This window comes from Mastomys coucha, unplaced genomic scaffold, assembly GCF_008632895.1.
Source record: "Mastomys coucha isolate ucsf_1 unplaced genomic scaffold, UCSF_Mcou_1 pScaffold14, whole genome shotgun sequence".
NCBI lineage: Eukaryota > Metazoa > Chordata > Mammalia > Rodentia > Muridae > Mastomys > Mastomys coucha.
Window position 1 is genome coordinate 94,013,302 of NW_022196896.1, and position 14,163 is coordinate 94,027,464.

Here is a 14,163-nt window from a genome sequence, read left to right on the forward strand (position 1 = left end):
GAGAGAGAGAGAGTGAGAGAGAGAGAGAGAGAAAGAGAGAGTCAAATCAAGAATGGTTTTTGACGTGTTACAGCACTAATCATAATGATAAAGTATGACACAAATCTTATACAACTTGTAATTGTTAAATATTAAACCTAGATACTTTTGAATTATTTGGGGGAAAATGAGCATCTCAGAGAATTTGAAAATCTTCTCTTTAAGTAGCAATTAACAATTCTATAATGAAGTCTGCCTGGTGGAATTCTGGATATCTGAATGCGAGAGTAATTAATTTCCTGTTTATTTTTATTTGATTCATATAAAAATGTCTATGTTTAAATCTATGTTGTCATATCTACTTATGTGAGTTACAAAAGAATCCTTAAAAGAACTATTGTTAGACTTGCAAAGCAAATGCCTCTTTTATTCAGATGCAGCAAGAACACTATAGATGGTACCAGTAAATTTTTGGAAATCATTCGTGCAGTTTTCCTGGAAAGATATAACAACTAGATTTCTTCTTGGCCATTAGGATATTTTAAACATACAATGGGTGTGTATATTGGTCTCACTTATCAAGGAGTGAAAGGCTTGGTGCTAGTTTTCCAACTTGTGTGGCTGAGATCTCCTCTATCTGAGAAGTATCTAATCTCTACCCATGAGACTCTGAATTATATAGAGAATAGACTGTTTCTGTGCTGAAGAATGGCTCCTGAGATTGAGTGGAAATTTCTAGGCAAGAAAAGAAATATAATGTATTGTCATTTCAAAAGTTCTGTAAGCATCTAAATCACAGTTCTGTAAGTTTTATAATATTGGTTGGGACTGAAAGAAGGTAATTCCAAGGAGGGCAATGGGTTTATTGTGTTCAGGCCTGGGACTTTGATTATTAGTGGAGATGTACTAATTCCTTCCAGCTTTTCACAGAATCTGACTGCTTTCTAGAAAAGCAAACTAACTTACCAACACAACTTGGGGTTTTTCTTCTAGTGAAAATTATTCTCCTCACAAAAACTGATTAAAATTACTCAAAGACTTACAAAACTCCCAGACAGAACATCCCACTAAGAAGAAAGGTGGGGTGCAAATGTTACTGGGCCCTCCTCTGTCCAAGGAAATGAATCCAAGTATGACTAAGAATGAGCCAAGTGTGAAAATTCTTTGAAATGTTTTTTATTATTTAAAAAAAGAAACCCAGTTAATAGACTGCTTTCTTTGCTGGACCAAATGAGTGTGCTTTTCTGCTACACAGAGTCTTTCTTTGAAATCATCTCTCAAAAGCCACACTTTTCAATAGGGAATCCACACACACAATGGTGTTGATATATAGTTGACATTTTCCAGACTATAACTGAATGACATTGATTGAATGGGGGCTTCTTTTACATATAGAACCCCTTTAGCTTGTTGGTTATGATAAAATATTATCTTTCGATTGTTTAAAATTGCTTCATTTATTTGTGTGTGTGTGTGTGTGTGTGTGTGTGTGTGTGTGTGTACATAGGTAAGAGGACAACTTTTCAGGGTCTGTTCTGTTCTTCCACCATGTGGATTCCAAGGGATTAGACCCAGGTTGTCAAGCATGGCAGGAAATTCCTTCACTGCTCAGGCATCTCACCAGCCCTCATAGTTTAATTAGTTAACATATCCCAACTAATGCCTAGGAAATATACTATACATATACAATGGTCAATAGTGTAGATAGAGATTTGAGAATCTTTAAGGCAAATAATCAAGGTAGAGAAATAGGATTTTATGCTACACAGGGCAAAGTTGGACAAGGGAGAGAAAGCTAAACTTTAAAGTAAAATGGAAGTTATAACTTTGATTACATTTTGAGTTTGAAATCATGTTTGCTCATTGGCTGTATGCTTTGAAGTCTTCTGACATAAATACAACGTGAAAAGCTGAGTGTTCCATCATGTTGCTCAGTCAAGAGCAGAGGGAAGCATCGAGCAACAATTGATTTGAATAGACAACAAGAGATCAAATTATTGATGCTTCCTGACTGTCTGTAACATTATACAGGCCCTTACGGTTTGTAAGGTTATGAGTTATTATCCTTTGCTTTTTGCCTTTTGATCCAGTTAACCCTAGTGAATGATCGAACAACAGATATGGTCCCTTTGCCCCATTCCCTGGGTCTAATTTGTCAGCAGATGCAGAGCATGTAAAATCAGTAAAAGAATCCTATCATTTTAATCATACACATTGTTAAAATCTGCTGCCTTATGAAGGCACAACAATCATTTGAAAAAAAAACTATTAAAACCCCCATGTACATTTTGCATATTTAAAATTGAGGTCATTTACTTTTTTGCCGGCATTTTTTCTATTAGAACTATTTTTTTTCTTCTGTTTCCTTCAAATAGGTTTACTGGCCTTTAAAAGGGCTGAACAGTGTTTTTGCTGGCTTTGTTCTGCTTTGTTTCTGTTTCCATTTGTTTCAGGTGCTATTTGTCTCTTAAAGAATGGGTTGTATAGAACACAATTAAGTCCCTCTGGAGGATATATGCTCAGCGTTTGCATAGTCTCTCCATTATCTGTTAACTTGGTATTATTTGCCCAAAGCCATATACTTCCTCTTTGATTCATTTGAAAGATTTCATTTAGAAATAACTCTCCCTCTTCCTCTCCCTCTCCCACTCCCTCTTCCTCTCCATCTCCAACTCCCTTTCCCTCTCCCACTCCCTATCTTTCCATCTCCCTCTCCCTCTCCCACTCCCTCTTGATTTCCCCCATTGTCTCCCCCTCACCCTCCCCTCTCTCTCTCAAATATTTGAGATAAGGTGCCTGGCTTGCCTGGAACCTGCTACATAACTCAGGGTGGTCTCAAATTCACAGAGATCTCTTTATCTCCCAAGAGCAGGAATTTAAGATATGGGCCACCAAAGGCAGCTGATTCTCGATTGTTCATGCTTTTGTTTTATAAATAATACAGTCCACAAGCATAGTGATTTGTAGAAGACATAGACAAGTGCTCCCTACTGGGTTGTTCTTTATGGCTTACTCAGCCTGCTTTCTTGTAGCTCCCAGGACCACCAATCTTCACCATCCACAATGGACTGGACCCTCCCACATCAGTCACTAGTTAAGAAAATTCTCTATAGGATTGCTTAGAGCCCATTCTTATTGAGGCAATTTCTCAGTTAAGGGTTCCTGTGATGGTTTGTATATGCTTGGCCCCGGGAATGGCTTTTTTAGAAGGTGTTGCCTGATGGAGTAGGTGTGGCCTTGTTGGAATAGGTGTATCACTGTGGGTGTGGGCTTTAAGACATTCATCCTTGCTGCCTGGTAGTCCATATTCTGCTAGCACCCTTCAGATGAAGATGTAGAACTCTCAGCTCCTGCTGCACCATGCCTGCCTGGATGCTGCCATGTTCCCATCTTGATGATAGTAGACTATCTGAACCTGTAAGCCAGCCCAAATTAAATGTTACTCTTACAAGAGTTCCCTTCTTCATGGTGTCTGTTCACAGGAGTAAAACCCTAACTAAGACAGTCCCTCTTCTCAAATGACTCTAGAATGTATCAAGTTGACATAGAACTAGCCAGCACACCATGGAGAAAGCTAGCAAGTTCAAGAATAGGGAAATGAATGCTACTTCTTCATGGGAGGAAATAAAAGGCCACATTGAAAGTTGTGTCTAAAAGAATTAAGTGGAAGGGAAAGAGACATACCAGGCTGTTACTCATAAACACTTCTGAATCTCTGTAGTTATGGACTAGTTCTGATACGAGAATTGGTGGGAGCTTACTTCATGACACAAAACCCCTTTGAATACCATATATAGACTTGTGGCTTCTTGGGGAAATGGATTGGGGAAGGCAGCAACATCTCTGATTTATCCATCTACATTCCTAATCCTCCTCACTTCTCCTATTTGTTATTTTCCCCCGTGAATCTTTCCTTGCATACTGCTTCTAGTTGGCTGTCAAGCAGTAATTAAACATGCTTATATTAATATTCTGGAAAGTTCTCCTACCTCTTTGGATCATCACCTTAGGGAAATAAGATCAGAAGTGCTTATGAAAACCTGACTCAATGCAGACAGCTATTTGCCACAATTTAAGACCTTAAGTAATTAGAATAACTGCCTTGTGGGGCATCTCAAGCATTCTGACGTTCTGTTCCCTCTACTCCAGGAGCACTTCTGAGGTTCGTTTGGCAACTGTCATGTCAGAACAGAGAAGATCAAGGTAAGGCGTCAATACTGGGTTCCTATCTTTGGAAAAAAACACAAACAGAAAAACATAAACTTCCCTGTGGACTTGGAATAAAATTCTTAATAGGAATAAACAAAGTTTAAAGCTACTTACCATTTTTGGTATTATTTGGCACATGGTTGATCATCCAACTACATGGTCTCAAGGTTAAGTGAGCAATAGAATCTATGTGAACACATCATCTACAGCATGAAAGAGTTCATTCAAAATAAAGTTACCTGGTTTATTAGATTAGCAATTATCCATTTTGGAGCACTAGTTTGAACATTGCTTGTAATATTTTCAAACTTAATCTTTATAATCCACAAGCCAGTGTTTAGTTTAGACCTGGGACAAGGGACTGAGGTACATATCTTACATAAAGCAGAGCTGGCCTTCAGGTTCTCCCAGCATCCCTCAGTTCCTTCCTGGAATACTCTTCCCCAACCCTGAACTTTCCAGCCCAGGGGCTGGGCTGCCCTTTCCCCAGAGACTCTTCCCTATATAATACAGACAGTTTGGTCTCTCCCTCTCTCTTTCACTCCTCTTCTTTCTTTGTGTGCATGCCCTTTCTTGGCCCCCCATCTCACTCCCCACCCTCACCGCCATGCTTTATCCCACAGCAACTTCCCTGGCCTCAGTCCTTGGAGCTCTAGAGCAGTTTCCCAATATTTATAATATAATCTGGCTTGAATTGGCTTATTTCACTAGTGGCAAAGAAATAACATCAATAAGTGCCATTGTTAACATTTTATAGACAATAAAATGGTGTTTGCAATAACTTAAGCAATTTGACAAAAAAATATGCAGCTGATTATGTAAATTCAACTTCTCAGATATGAACTCCAGGCTACTTAGTCCTTAAGCCTGTGCTCTTCATCATTGTATTATAATATTTGAGTCTGCTGGAGAGATGGCTGGCTCAGCAGGTAGGAGTGCCTGCTGCTCAGTTCTGAGGACATTAGTTTATTTCCCAGCATCCATGTCTAGCAGATCGCAACCATATGTAACTCCAGTCCTAGGTTCCTGTGTTTTCTTCTGGCCTCCAATGGTACCTACAAAGATGTGTTTACATGAATAATACACATATATAGGAAATAAACTAAAGCTGAAATACTAAAAACTTTGGCTAGAAGTATTTAGCTTTCAACTTAGTTGGGACGAAAACTCCATGTTCTGAAATATGTAGACACCCACCTCAGTTAACCTAAAATCCTGCATTTCAAGGAAATTCCTGAGGTAATACCAGAAAAGTTCTCAGCCATAAACATGAATGGCTTCTCCAGTCTCTAAAAGTCTTACTTCCAACACTCTGTTTTCAGTATTCCTCTCCAATACTTGTTCTAGTCTGTCTTTGCTGAGGTTTGTATTGAGGGTCCATAAAAGAGCTTAAAACCCACAGGAGCAAGTATGCTCACTGCCAATCTTCACCTCTCCCTCCTTATCTCCAAATCTAATTTCCCACTCATGTCCAGCTCAGTAGCAGAACACCTGCTGTAGTTTCCTCCTCCTCTCTGTACCCCATCCAGCAGGCCATGAATATCTTCTCCAAACTCCCTGGAACTCACCGTTATCCCAGCACCCACTTCCACCAGGCATTTCATGGGAACCCACCAGCTCATCTTGCCAGAGAAGCAAGTAGGCCAGTGAAGCAGATAGGCTAGCTTCACATTTCCACTCTCCAGCCTCTCCTTCGAATCCAATCCTCCAGTCTCATCCCCAACTTTGTAGCAGACTACCTGGTGCAGCCTCTCCCCACACCCTGCCCTATTCTCAGGGGACTAAGCAGATCCCGATGGGACAGGTTCTCCTTCCTGAAGACACCCACCCAATGACACCCAGATATCAGCACCTTGAATTACAGTCTTCCCAAACCCAAAATCCTGGGCACATGCATAAAAACACAATCAATAATAACCAAAACACAGTGTCTCCACTAGAGCTCAGAAACTCTTCTAAGTAGGCTGTGAGAATTGAAAAAGCAAACAAACAAACAAGGTCCTTAAAGAGGAAATTAATAAATCCCTTAAAGAACTCCATGAAAACGCAAACAGTTGTAGGAAATGAGTCAAACTGTTCAAGATATGAAAGTGGCAATAGAATCAATAAAGGAAACCAACGCTGAGTCCCCATCCTAGCTGGGCTCTGCCTTCCCCTTCATGCCTGGCAGGTGGATGCCCTGAGGGGAAGCATGAGCCCCAACACCTCTACCCCCTCACAACTTCCAGTGGTATGCCAGTGGTGCCTGGGTACACAGGAGACTGGGAACCACAGTTGTCCCAGACCCCGCTGCTTCCCACTCCAGGCAAACATGGACTGAGAACCACCATTGCGAATGGTGTTTTGTCTCCCCTGAGCATCATTTTGGTAGAGCTTCAGGTGCCCCAGTGGTGAAGCAGGACACAGCGCTGCATATAACCCTTAGTGTAATAGAGCCACTAATTTAAAATCTCCAAATGAACAAAATAACAAACAAAAAGATGGTTATGTTGAAGAATTCTACAAGATTTTCAAAGAAAGGTTAATGTCAATAATCCTCAAATTATTCAATAAATACCACTGACAGAACATTGCTCAATTCATTTTAAGAAGCCACAGTTATCCTGATACTCTAACCGCATAATGACCCAACAAAGAAGGATAATTACAGGCCAATTTTCCTTGCAAACATAGTTACAAAGATTGCAAACCAAATCCAAGAATACGTCTGAAAGATTGTCCATCTTTATCAATTAGGTTTCATTCCAAAGATTCAGGGACGGTTCAACTTATCTGTATCGATAAATGTAACCCACCATATGAACAAACTAAAAGGCAAAACCCTATATTCATCTCATTAGATTCAGAAAAGGCCTTTGACAAAATTCAAAACCCTTCATGAGAAAAAGTCCTTGAGAGATAGAGATAGAAGGGATTTACTGAAACATAATAAAGGCAATTTACAGCAAGACCATAACTAACATCAATTTAAATGGAGAGAAACTCGAAGAAATTTCACTAAAATATGAAACAAAGTAAGGTTGTTCACTCTCTCCATACTTATTTAATGGAGTACTTCAAGTCTTAGCTCTAAGACAAGTGAAGGAGATGAAGGGGGTACAAATTGAAAGAAAAGACGGCAAAGTGTCTTTATTTGTAGATGATACAATAATATACATAAGTGATCCTAAAAATTCCACTAGAAAATTCCTACTGCCGATGATGATATTCAGCAAGTAGTAGGAGAAAAATTAACATACAAATATCAGTACTCTTTTTATATACAAATGAAATACGGACTGAGAACGAAATCAGGGAAAGAATGCCTCTCACAGTATCCTCAAATATAAATATAAAATATCTTGATTTAACTCTAAACAAGCAAGTGAAAGACTTGTGTGATAAAAACTTTAAGACACTGAAGAAGGAAATTGAAGGAGATATTAGGAGATGGAAAATATCCCATTTATTGGATCAGTGGGGTTAATATAGTAAAAATGGCCTGCTAACAAAATCAATCTACCTATTAAAATTCCAATACAATTTTCCACAGATCTTGAAAGAACCATTTTCAGTTTTATATAGAAACACAAAAAGCAAGGATAGCTAAAAACTATCTTAAATAATAAAAGAAATATGGGAGAGAAATCACTTCCCCTGATTTCATTTGTACTCGAGAGGTACAGTAATAAAAACAGCATGGTATTGGCACAAAAACAGAAATATTGATTAATTGAGTGGAATTGAAGACCATAAATCCAACATCTGTGGAGACTTTTTTTTTTAATAAAGAAGGTCAGAAATTTACACTGGAAAAAGACAGCATCTTTTTCAAAAGGTGCTGGTCAAACTGGATGTCTGAATGTAGAAGAATGAAAATAGATCCATACTTCCTACCTTGCACAAAACTCAACTACAATTGGATTAAAGACCTCAACATAAAACAAGATATACTAAACCCAACAGAGAAGAAAATGGGAAATAGTCTTGAACTCATTGACACAAGAAAAGGCTTTCTGAACAAAAGACCATTAGCACAAGTGCTAAGATCAACAATAAATGGAACCTCATGAAACTGAAATGCTTCTGTCTCACAAAGGACACCATCATTTTGACTATTTGGCACCCTACAGAATTGAAAAAGATTTTTAACTACCACAAATCCTATAGAGAGCTAATAGCCAAAGCATATAAAGAACTCAAGGAAATAGAAATCAAGAAAACAAACAACCCAATTTAAAAATGGAGTATAGATCTAAACAGAAAATTCTCAAAGAAGGAATCTCAAATGGCTGAGAAACATTTAAAGAAATGTCCAACATCCTTATTCATCTTATACCTATCAGAATGGTTAAGATCAGTAAAACAAATGATAGCTCATCTAGTGAGATGTGGAGTCAGAGACCACTAACATTGCAGGTGGGAATGCATTTTCTTCTATGGAAACCAGTGTAGTAGTGCCTCAGGAAGAGGAGAATCAATCGACCCACCTCAAGATCCAGCTATATCACTCTTAACCATATACACAAAGGACTTTTTGTTCTACCACAGAGACCTTTGCTGAACCATGTTTATTGCTGCTCTATTGATCATAGCCAGGAACTATAAACAACCAAGGTGCTCCTCAATAGAAGAAGGGATACAGAAAATGTGATAGACTTTACACAATGGAATAATAGTTAGCTGTTTCCTCATTCATATATTTGGCTGTATAGTATTTCCCTTTATCAATGGATAAACACAAGAACTCTGTTGGACCTCATTTTGGCCCTGGTTTGGGCCTTGAGAACCAAGGCTTGACTTGAGTTTTGAGACTGGTCTCAGTCACTTCCCTATCATGGTGACTAAGCAAGACCTGTTTGACCCTGCCATTGCTGAGGTAGAGCTTTGCCATTCACCCTGTCAGTCACTCCATACCCTCCATCACCCTTCCCCGCCTCCTATGTCATCTTATCCCACCAAAAATCCCCCTCCCTATGTTCCGAACTTATATATAAGCAAGAGGCTGATGCCATAGTTGTGTTCCTGCTTTGACAGACTCCCTGTCAGGGTGTGTTTCTTTTAGGTCATTAACACTCACCATCCAGCAAAGCCCCAGAGAGACCCCGGTGGGAACAGGATCTCTCTCCTCTCATCTGGACCTGCAGGCAAGGAGCCAGCAGAACTCTAGAATTTTTCACAAAACATTATACAACAAACCAGTGGTTGAAATTACTTGAACTCAATTATTGTTAGACTTACAGCCTTCTTCTGGACTTTCCTGCTATCTATGATACATAAATACACAGCCTCCTAGTGGTCCTTAGTGTATATTGTATAAAGAAGTATATTTATGGAAGAGCTTTATATATAAAGAAAGATCAGATGTTCCATAAAACAGGATGCAACAGTAACCTTTGCTGAACATCCCAATAATTTGTACCTACCCACTTGCATGATCACCCACAAGCAAGAGAGTGCCTCGATATTGTCTTTCCAGGAAAACTATCAGACATGTTAGCCTTTGAAAAAAATGTGGCCGTCTGTAAATACCACTGACGTGTTATTCCACTCTAAATATGCTTGATTCTGAGTTGGCACGGACCAAACTTCAGTATCTTTAATTCTGTTGCCTTTTCCCATCTATTTTGTCTCATGATCTTGTTTTATAAGCATGACTGTATATGCTTTCAATTCACTTGAGACTATAACTTTTCATCTGATTTTTCTAACTTATAGCAACACTTTTCTATTGCCAGTTCTTCAGCTGACATTTGTTGCCCACTCAGTTTTATAATTTTCTTTTTTGTTTGTTTGTTTGTTTGTTAATGTTGTGATCCTTTATTATTTTATCTGTATAACCTCAAATGTTACCAGAGTTCCTGGATTTTGACAAATATTTGGTCAGATTAAATTAATGAAAGAGATGTTCATTTGCTTCTCCGAAGCCCCTTTGCTTGCAACAGTCTGTCCCTGGTTCCGCTTGGGAATTTAAACACAGCTTTGTCTAAAGCATGATGTTAGGCAGGCTGGGGTCAAACAGGACTCCGGGAGTGAGGTGTGCACCAGCAAAGAGGAACCCTCATGAGCTGACTCAGCTTCAGTATTCTGCATCATAGGGATATTCTTCCATGTTTCTGAGGTTTTCTTGTGCTTGTCGGCAATCTCTTTAATTTTGGGGTCTTCTAATAGTGAAGGGTCCTCTGGCTTGGCACTAGGCCTGTCTGGGGAGCCCAGGGGACTGTAGGCTGTGACAGCAATGCCCTTGGAGTGACAGTACTGGATCAGTTTTTCCTGGGTGAGGTAAGGGTGGCACTTGATCTGGTTGGTCAGTGGCTTATGTATCAGTCCAGGCTTGTTCAGGAGCCTTTCAATCTGGAAGTGGTGGAAGTTAGAGACGCCCAGAGCTTTCACCAGGCCCTGGTTCACCAGCTCCTCCATGCCCTCCCAGGCTTCCAAGAACGTTGTTTTACTGGTGAGGATATTTATTGCCTTTATCGTCTTTGGGGAACTCCTTTCCTGGCTTAAGTCCCTGTGGCCAATGAATAAGATAGAGGTCCAGATAGACCAGCTTCAGATCCGAGAGGGTTTTCTGGAAGGCTTCCTTTAGCAGTTTTTTTCTCAAAGCAGGTGGGCCACAACTTGCTGACGATGAAGAGGTCCTCCCGCTTCACAGCCTTCTCTTTGATTTTTTTCTTGGATGGCTTCTCCCACCTCATTCTCATTGCAATATGCATATGCACAGTCGATATGGCGGTACCCAGCATCAATGGCCGCCTTCACAGCTTCTTTGACTTGGTTTGGGGAAGACTTCCAGGTGCCCAGACCCACAGTGGTCATTTTGGCTTTGGTACTGAGCTGCACGAAGGTGGCCATGGTTGCTGCCGAAATCTTTCTGAGAGCAGATGTCTGTGTCCTGGTTAAAGAGGCGGATGGAGGCTTTATCCAGTTTTATAATTTTCATGTGTGTTTTTTTTTTTTTTTTGGTTTTTGAGATTGGATTTCTCTGTGTAGCCCTGGCTGTCCTGTCCTGGAACTCACTCTGTAGACCAAGCTGGCCTAGAACTCAGAAATCTGCCTGCCTCTGCCTCCCAAGTGCTGGGATTAAAGGCATGTGCCACCATTCCTTTCTTAATATATTGGTTTCATCTTGACATAAAAAACTGTTAACCCAAAAATATTGGCTCTCCTTCCCTAACCTCAAACATAGGCACAGTAACCATCTAAAGATTTCACCTGCTTGTTTGTGTATGTGTGTTTATGAGAGAGTGTGTGTGAGTGTATGTGTGTGACGGTATGTGTTCGTGAGTGTATGTGTGAGTGTGAATGTGTGTGTTTGTGTGTTTGTGTGTGTGTGTGTGTGTGTTTAATTCTGTATTCTCCTTAGCTCTCCCATTTTCCAGAGCCAATCTAAATAAAGCCAGCTCCAAACACTCAGTTCCTGGTTCTGCAATCAAAGCATTGTCTCTCGTGGCAGGTATGTGCTCCAGTTCTGTGAACTGCAGTTTCTTTTCAAGGCAGGAACCCACAGCTCATTTCCCTTTGTCCAGGGCCCTGCTATCCCTTTATATTGTATAAAAAGGTATTGACTAAGGTTTTCTACCTACTTGATGGGATTCATTTTTGTTTTCATTATCCCTGCTGTGTTTGCTTCGTTAAAAAGTAATATCAAAAGAAAAGAAAAAAAAAGACAAAGTAAAGTAAAAATTCATGTTAGAACTCATCTTTGAAATAACAGGTGTTCTTTGATACCATCTATTTCTTAAATATTGATATTGTATAATAGGGCAAAGAAAGGTAATAGTAGTTTATGTTTGGTTTCTATTCCTTCTAACATTTCTATCTCTCTGCAAAACAGTATCCTCAATTGGAGATCATGCAACCTGTGGGCCTATGGGGACATATCATTTACGCCATAAGAGCTAACAAACATGGACATACTCAAGTTCACTGTAGCAACAGGGGTAGTTAAGTAATAAAATATGTAGTCTTCAACTTAGAAGTGGGAAAAAATAATCAAGAAAGGTAGAGGGTAGGAGGGACTTGGGAGGAAGAAATGAGGGCAAGAAGGAAAAGGTGGACAGGATCCAGTGTAGGAGGAGATGGAGGAGATGTACAGAGGGTCAGGAAATTGATCAGAGATGTGCAGCAATGTGGGATGGGGAAGTGGGGGTAGCCAATAGAAAGTCCCAGATGCCAGGAAAGGAAGAGCCTCCCGAGACCCAACAGGGATGATATTAGCTGAAATGCCCAACAAAGGGGAGAGAGAACCTGTAAATGCCATATCCAGAGGATAAACATAGCACCCTGGTTGAGGGAGGGGGCCACCACCTTTTTCAAAAATTTTAACCCAGAATCGCTCCTGTCTAAAGGAAATACAGAGACAAAGAGTGTTACAGAGACTGAAGGAAAGGCCATCCAGAGACCGCCCCACCTGGAGATCCATCCCATATGCAGCCACCAAACCAAGTCACTATTGCTGATAGCAAGACGTGCTTGCTGACAGGAGCCTGATATAGCTGTCTCCTGAGAGGCTCTGCCAGAGCCTGACAAATAAAGAGGTGGATGCTTGCAGACAACCATTGGAATGAACATGGGGTCCCCAATGGAGGAGTTAGGGGATGGACTGAAGGAGCTGAAGAGGTTTGCAACTCCATAGGAAAAAAACAACAATATCAACCAACCAGACCCACCAGAGCTCCCAGGGACTAAGCCACCCACTGAAGAATATACATGGAGGGACTCATGGCTCCAGCTGTATATGTAACGGAGGATGGCCTTATCTGGCATCAATGCGAGGAGAGGCCCTTTTTCCTATGAAGGCTTGATGCCTCAGCATAGAGAAATGCTAGAATGGTGAGGAGGGTGTGTGTGGGTGGGTGGGGGAGCACCCTCATAGAAGAAGAGAGAGGGGAGATGGGATAGGGAGGTTGTGGATGGGAAACTGGGGTAACATTTGAAATGTAAATAAAATAACCAATAAAAATTTTAAAAATATGCAGTTTTATATTACATTGATGATGTTGTAGATGAAGGCAATTGTCACCTCAAAGAAAAGGATTTTCTCATGAGATATAAGTGAGAATGTAAGTTGTTATAACTTTAACATTTGAAAAAATTCAAATAATTTCAACTATTTTGAATCAAAAATTAAATTCATATAAATTAACCTTGGGAAAATTGTATAGTAAAATGTTATTCATAGTATATTTTATTTCATCTAAAATGGAAATAACCTAAATATCCAATAATTAAGAACTAATTAAATAAATGGTGGCTATTAGTACAGTTGAGTATTCAGTAACTAAAAATAAATGATAGGCAAACTATAAGCAAGCAATACATCCAATATAGAACTGTTTTAAAAATATGTATTCCAAATATGTACAAATAGAACATGCTTCAATTAGCATGTGACCCAAATGCACTACAGGCTTGCCCAAGGCCAATATTGTAGGACATTTTCTCTTGCGAAGTTTTCTCTTGTAAAATGAAGCTAGCTTGTTTCAAGGTAACACAAAAGTAGCCAGAGCCAGATTAATTAATCTCCCTATGTTTAAATTTATGTGAATTTCCTTAAGTCCATCCCAAATTATATGGATAATCCAGTTCTTTATTCAGTATCTCAAGGATTATCAAGAGGTTGACATTTTCTCCTTTTAAAAGCTTTCAGTGTATGGTCTTACATTCTGGATCAGCTCGTTTTTACTGTCCATGTGAAATTTTCTGTCTTCATTGCCTAAAAAAACTATAAATATAGTTACTGTCTATTTCTAATATATTCATTGGGAAGTAGGTAAAGGAGATTCCAACATGACCAAAAAATGAAATATTAGGTTTTCAGTTCTAAATCTTTAAGTCACACACATCATCTCCAGGTCACCTCACCTGAAGATTAATTATCCTCCTCACAGGTTTCTCTGTTCGATGCCCAGATGGTTCCTCATTACGACACTACTTTCTATCCATTTCTGGTCCTGCTCTGGCTACTTTTGTGTTACCTTGAAACAAGCTAGC

The 14,163-nt window shown here is 39.7% G+C and overlaps 2 pseudogenes; one reads left to right on the top strand and one right to left on the bottom strand.

Moving 5' to 3' along the window:
* Positions 1–7,069, top strand: part of LOC116089459 — a 12,635-nt pseudogene extending 5,566 nt beyond the window's left edge.
* A 3,068-nt stretch (positions 7,070–10,137) lies between these two features.
* LOC116089460 lies at positions 10,138–11,071 on the bottom strand (annotated as a pseudogene).
* Between the last annotated feature and the right edge of the window lie 3,092 nt (positions 11,072–14,163).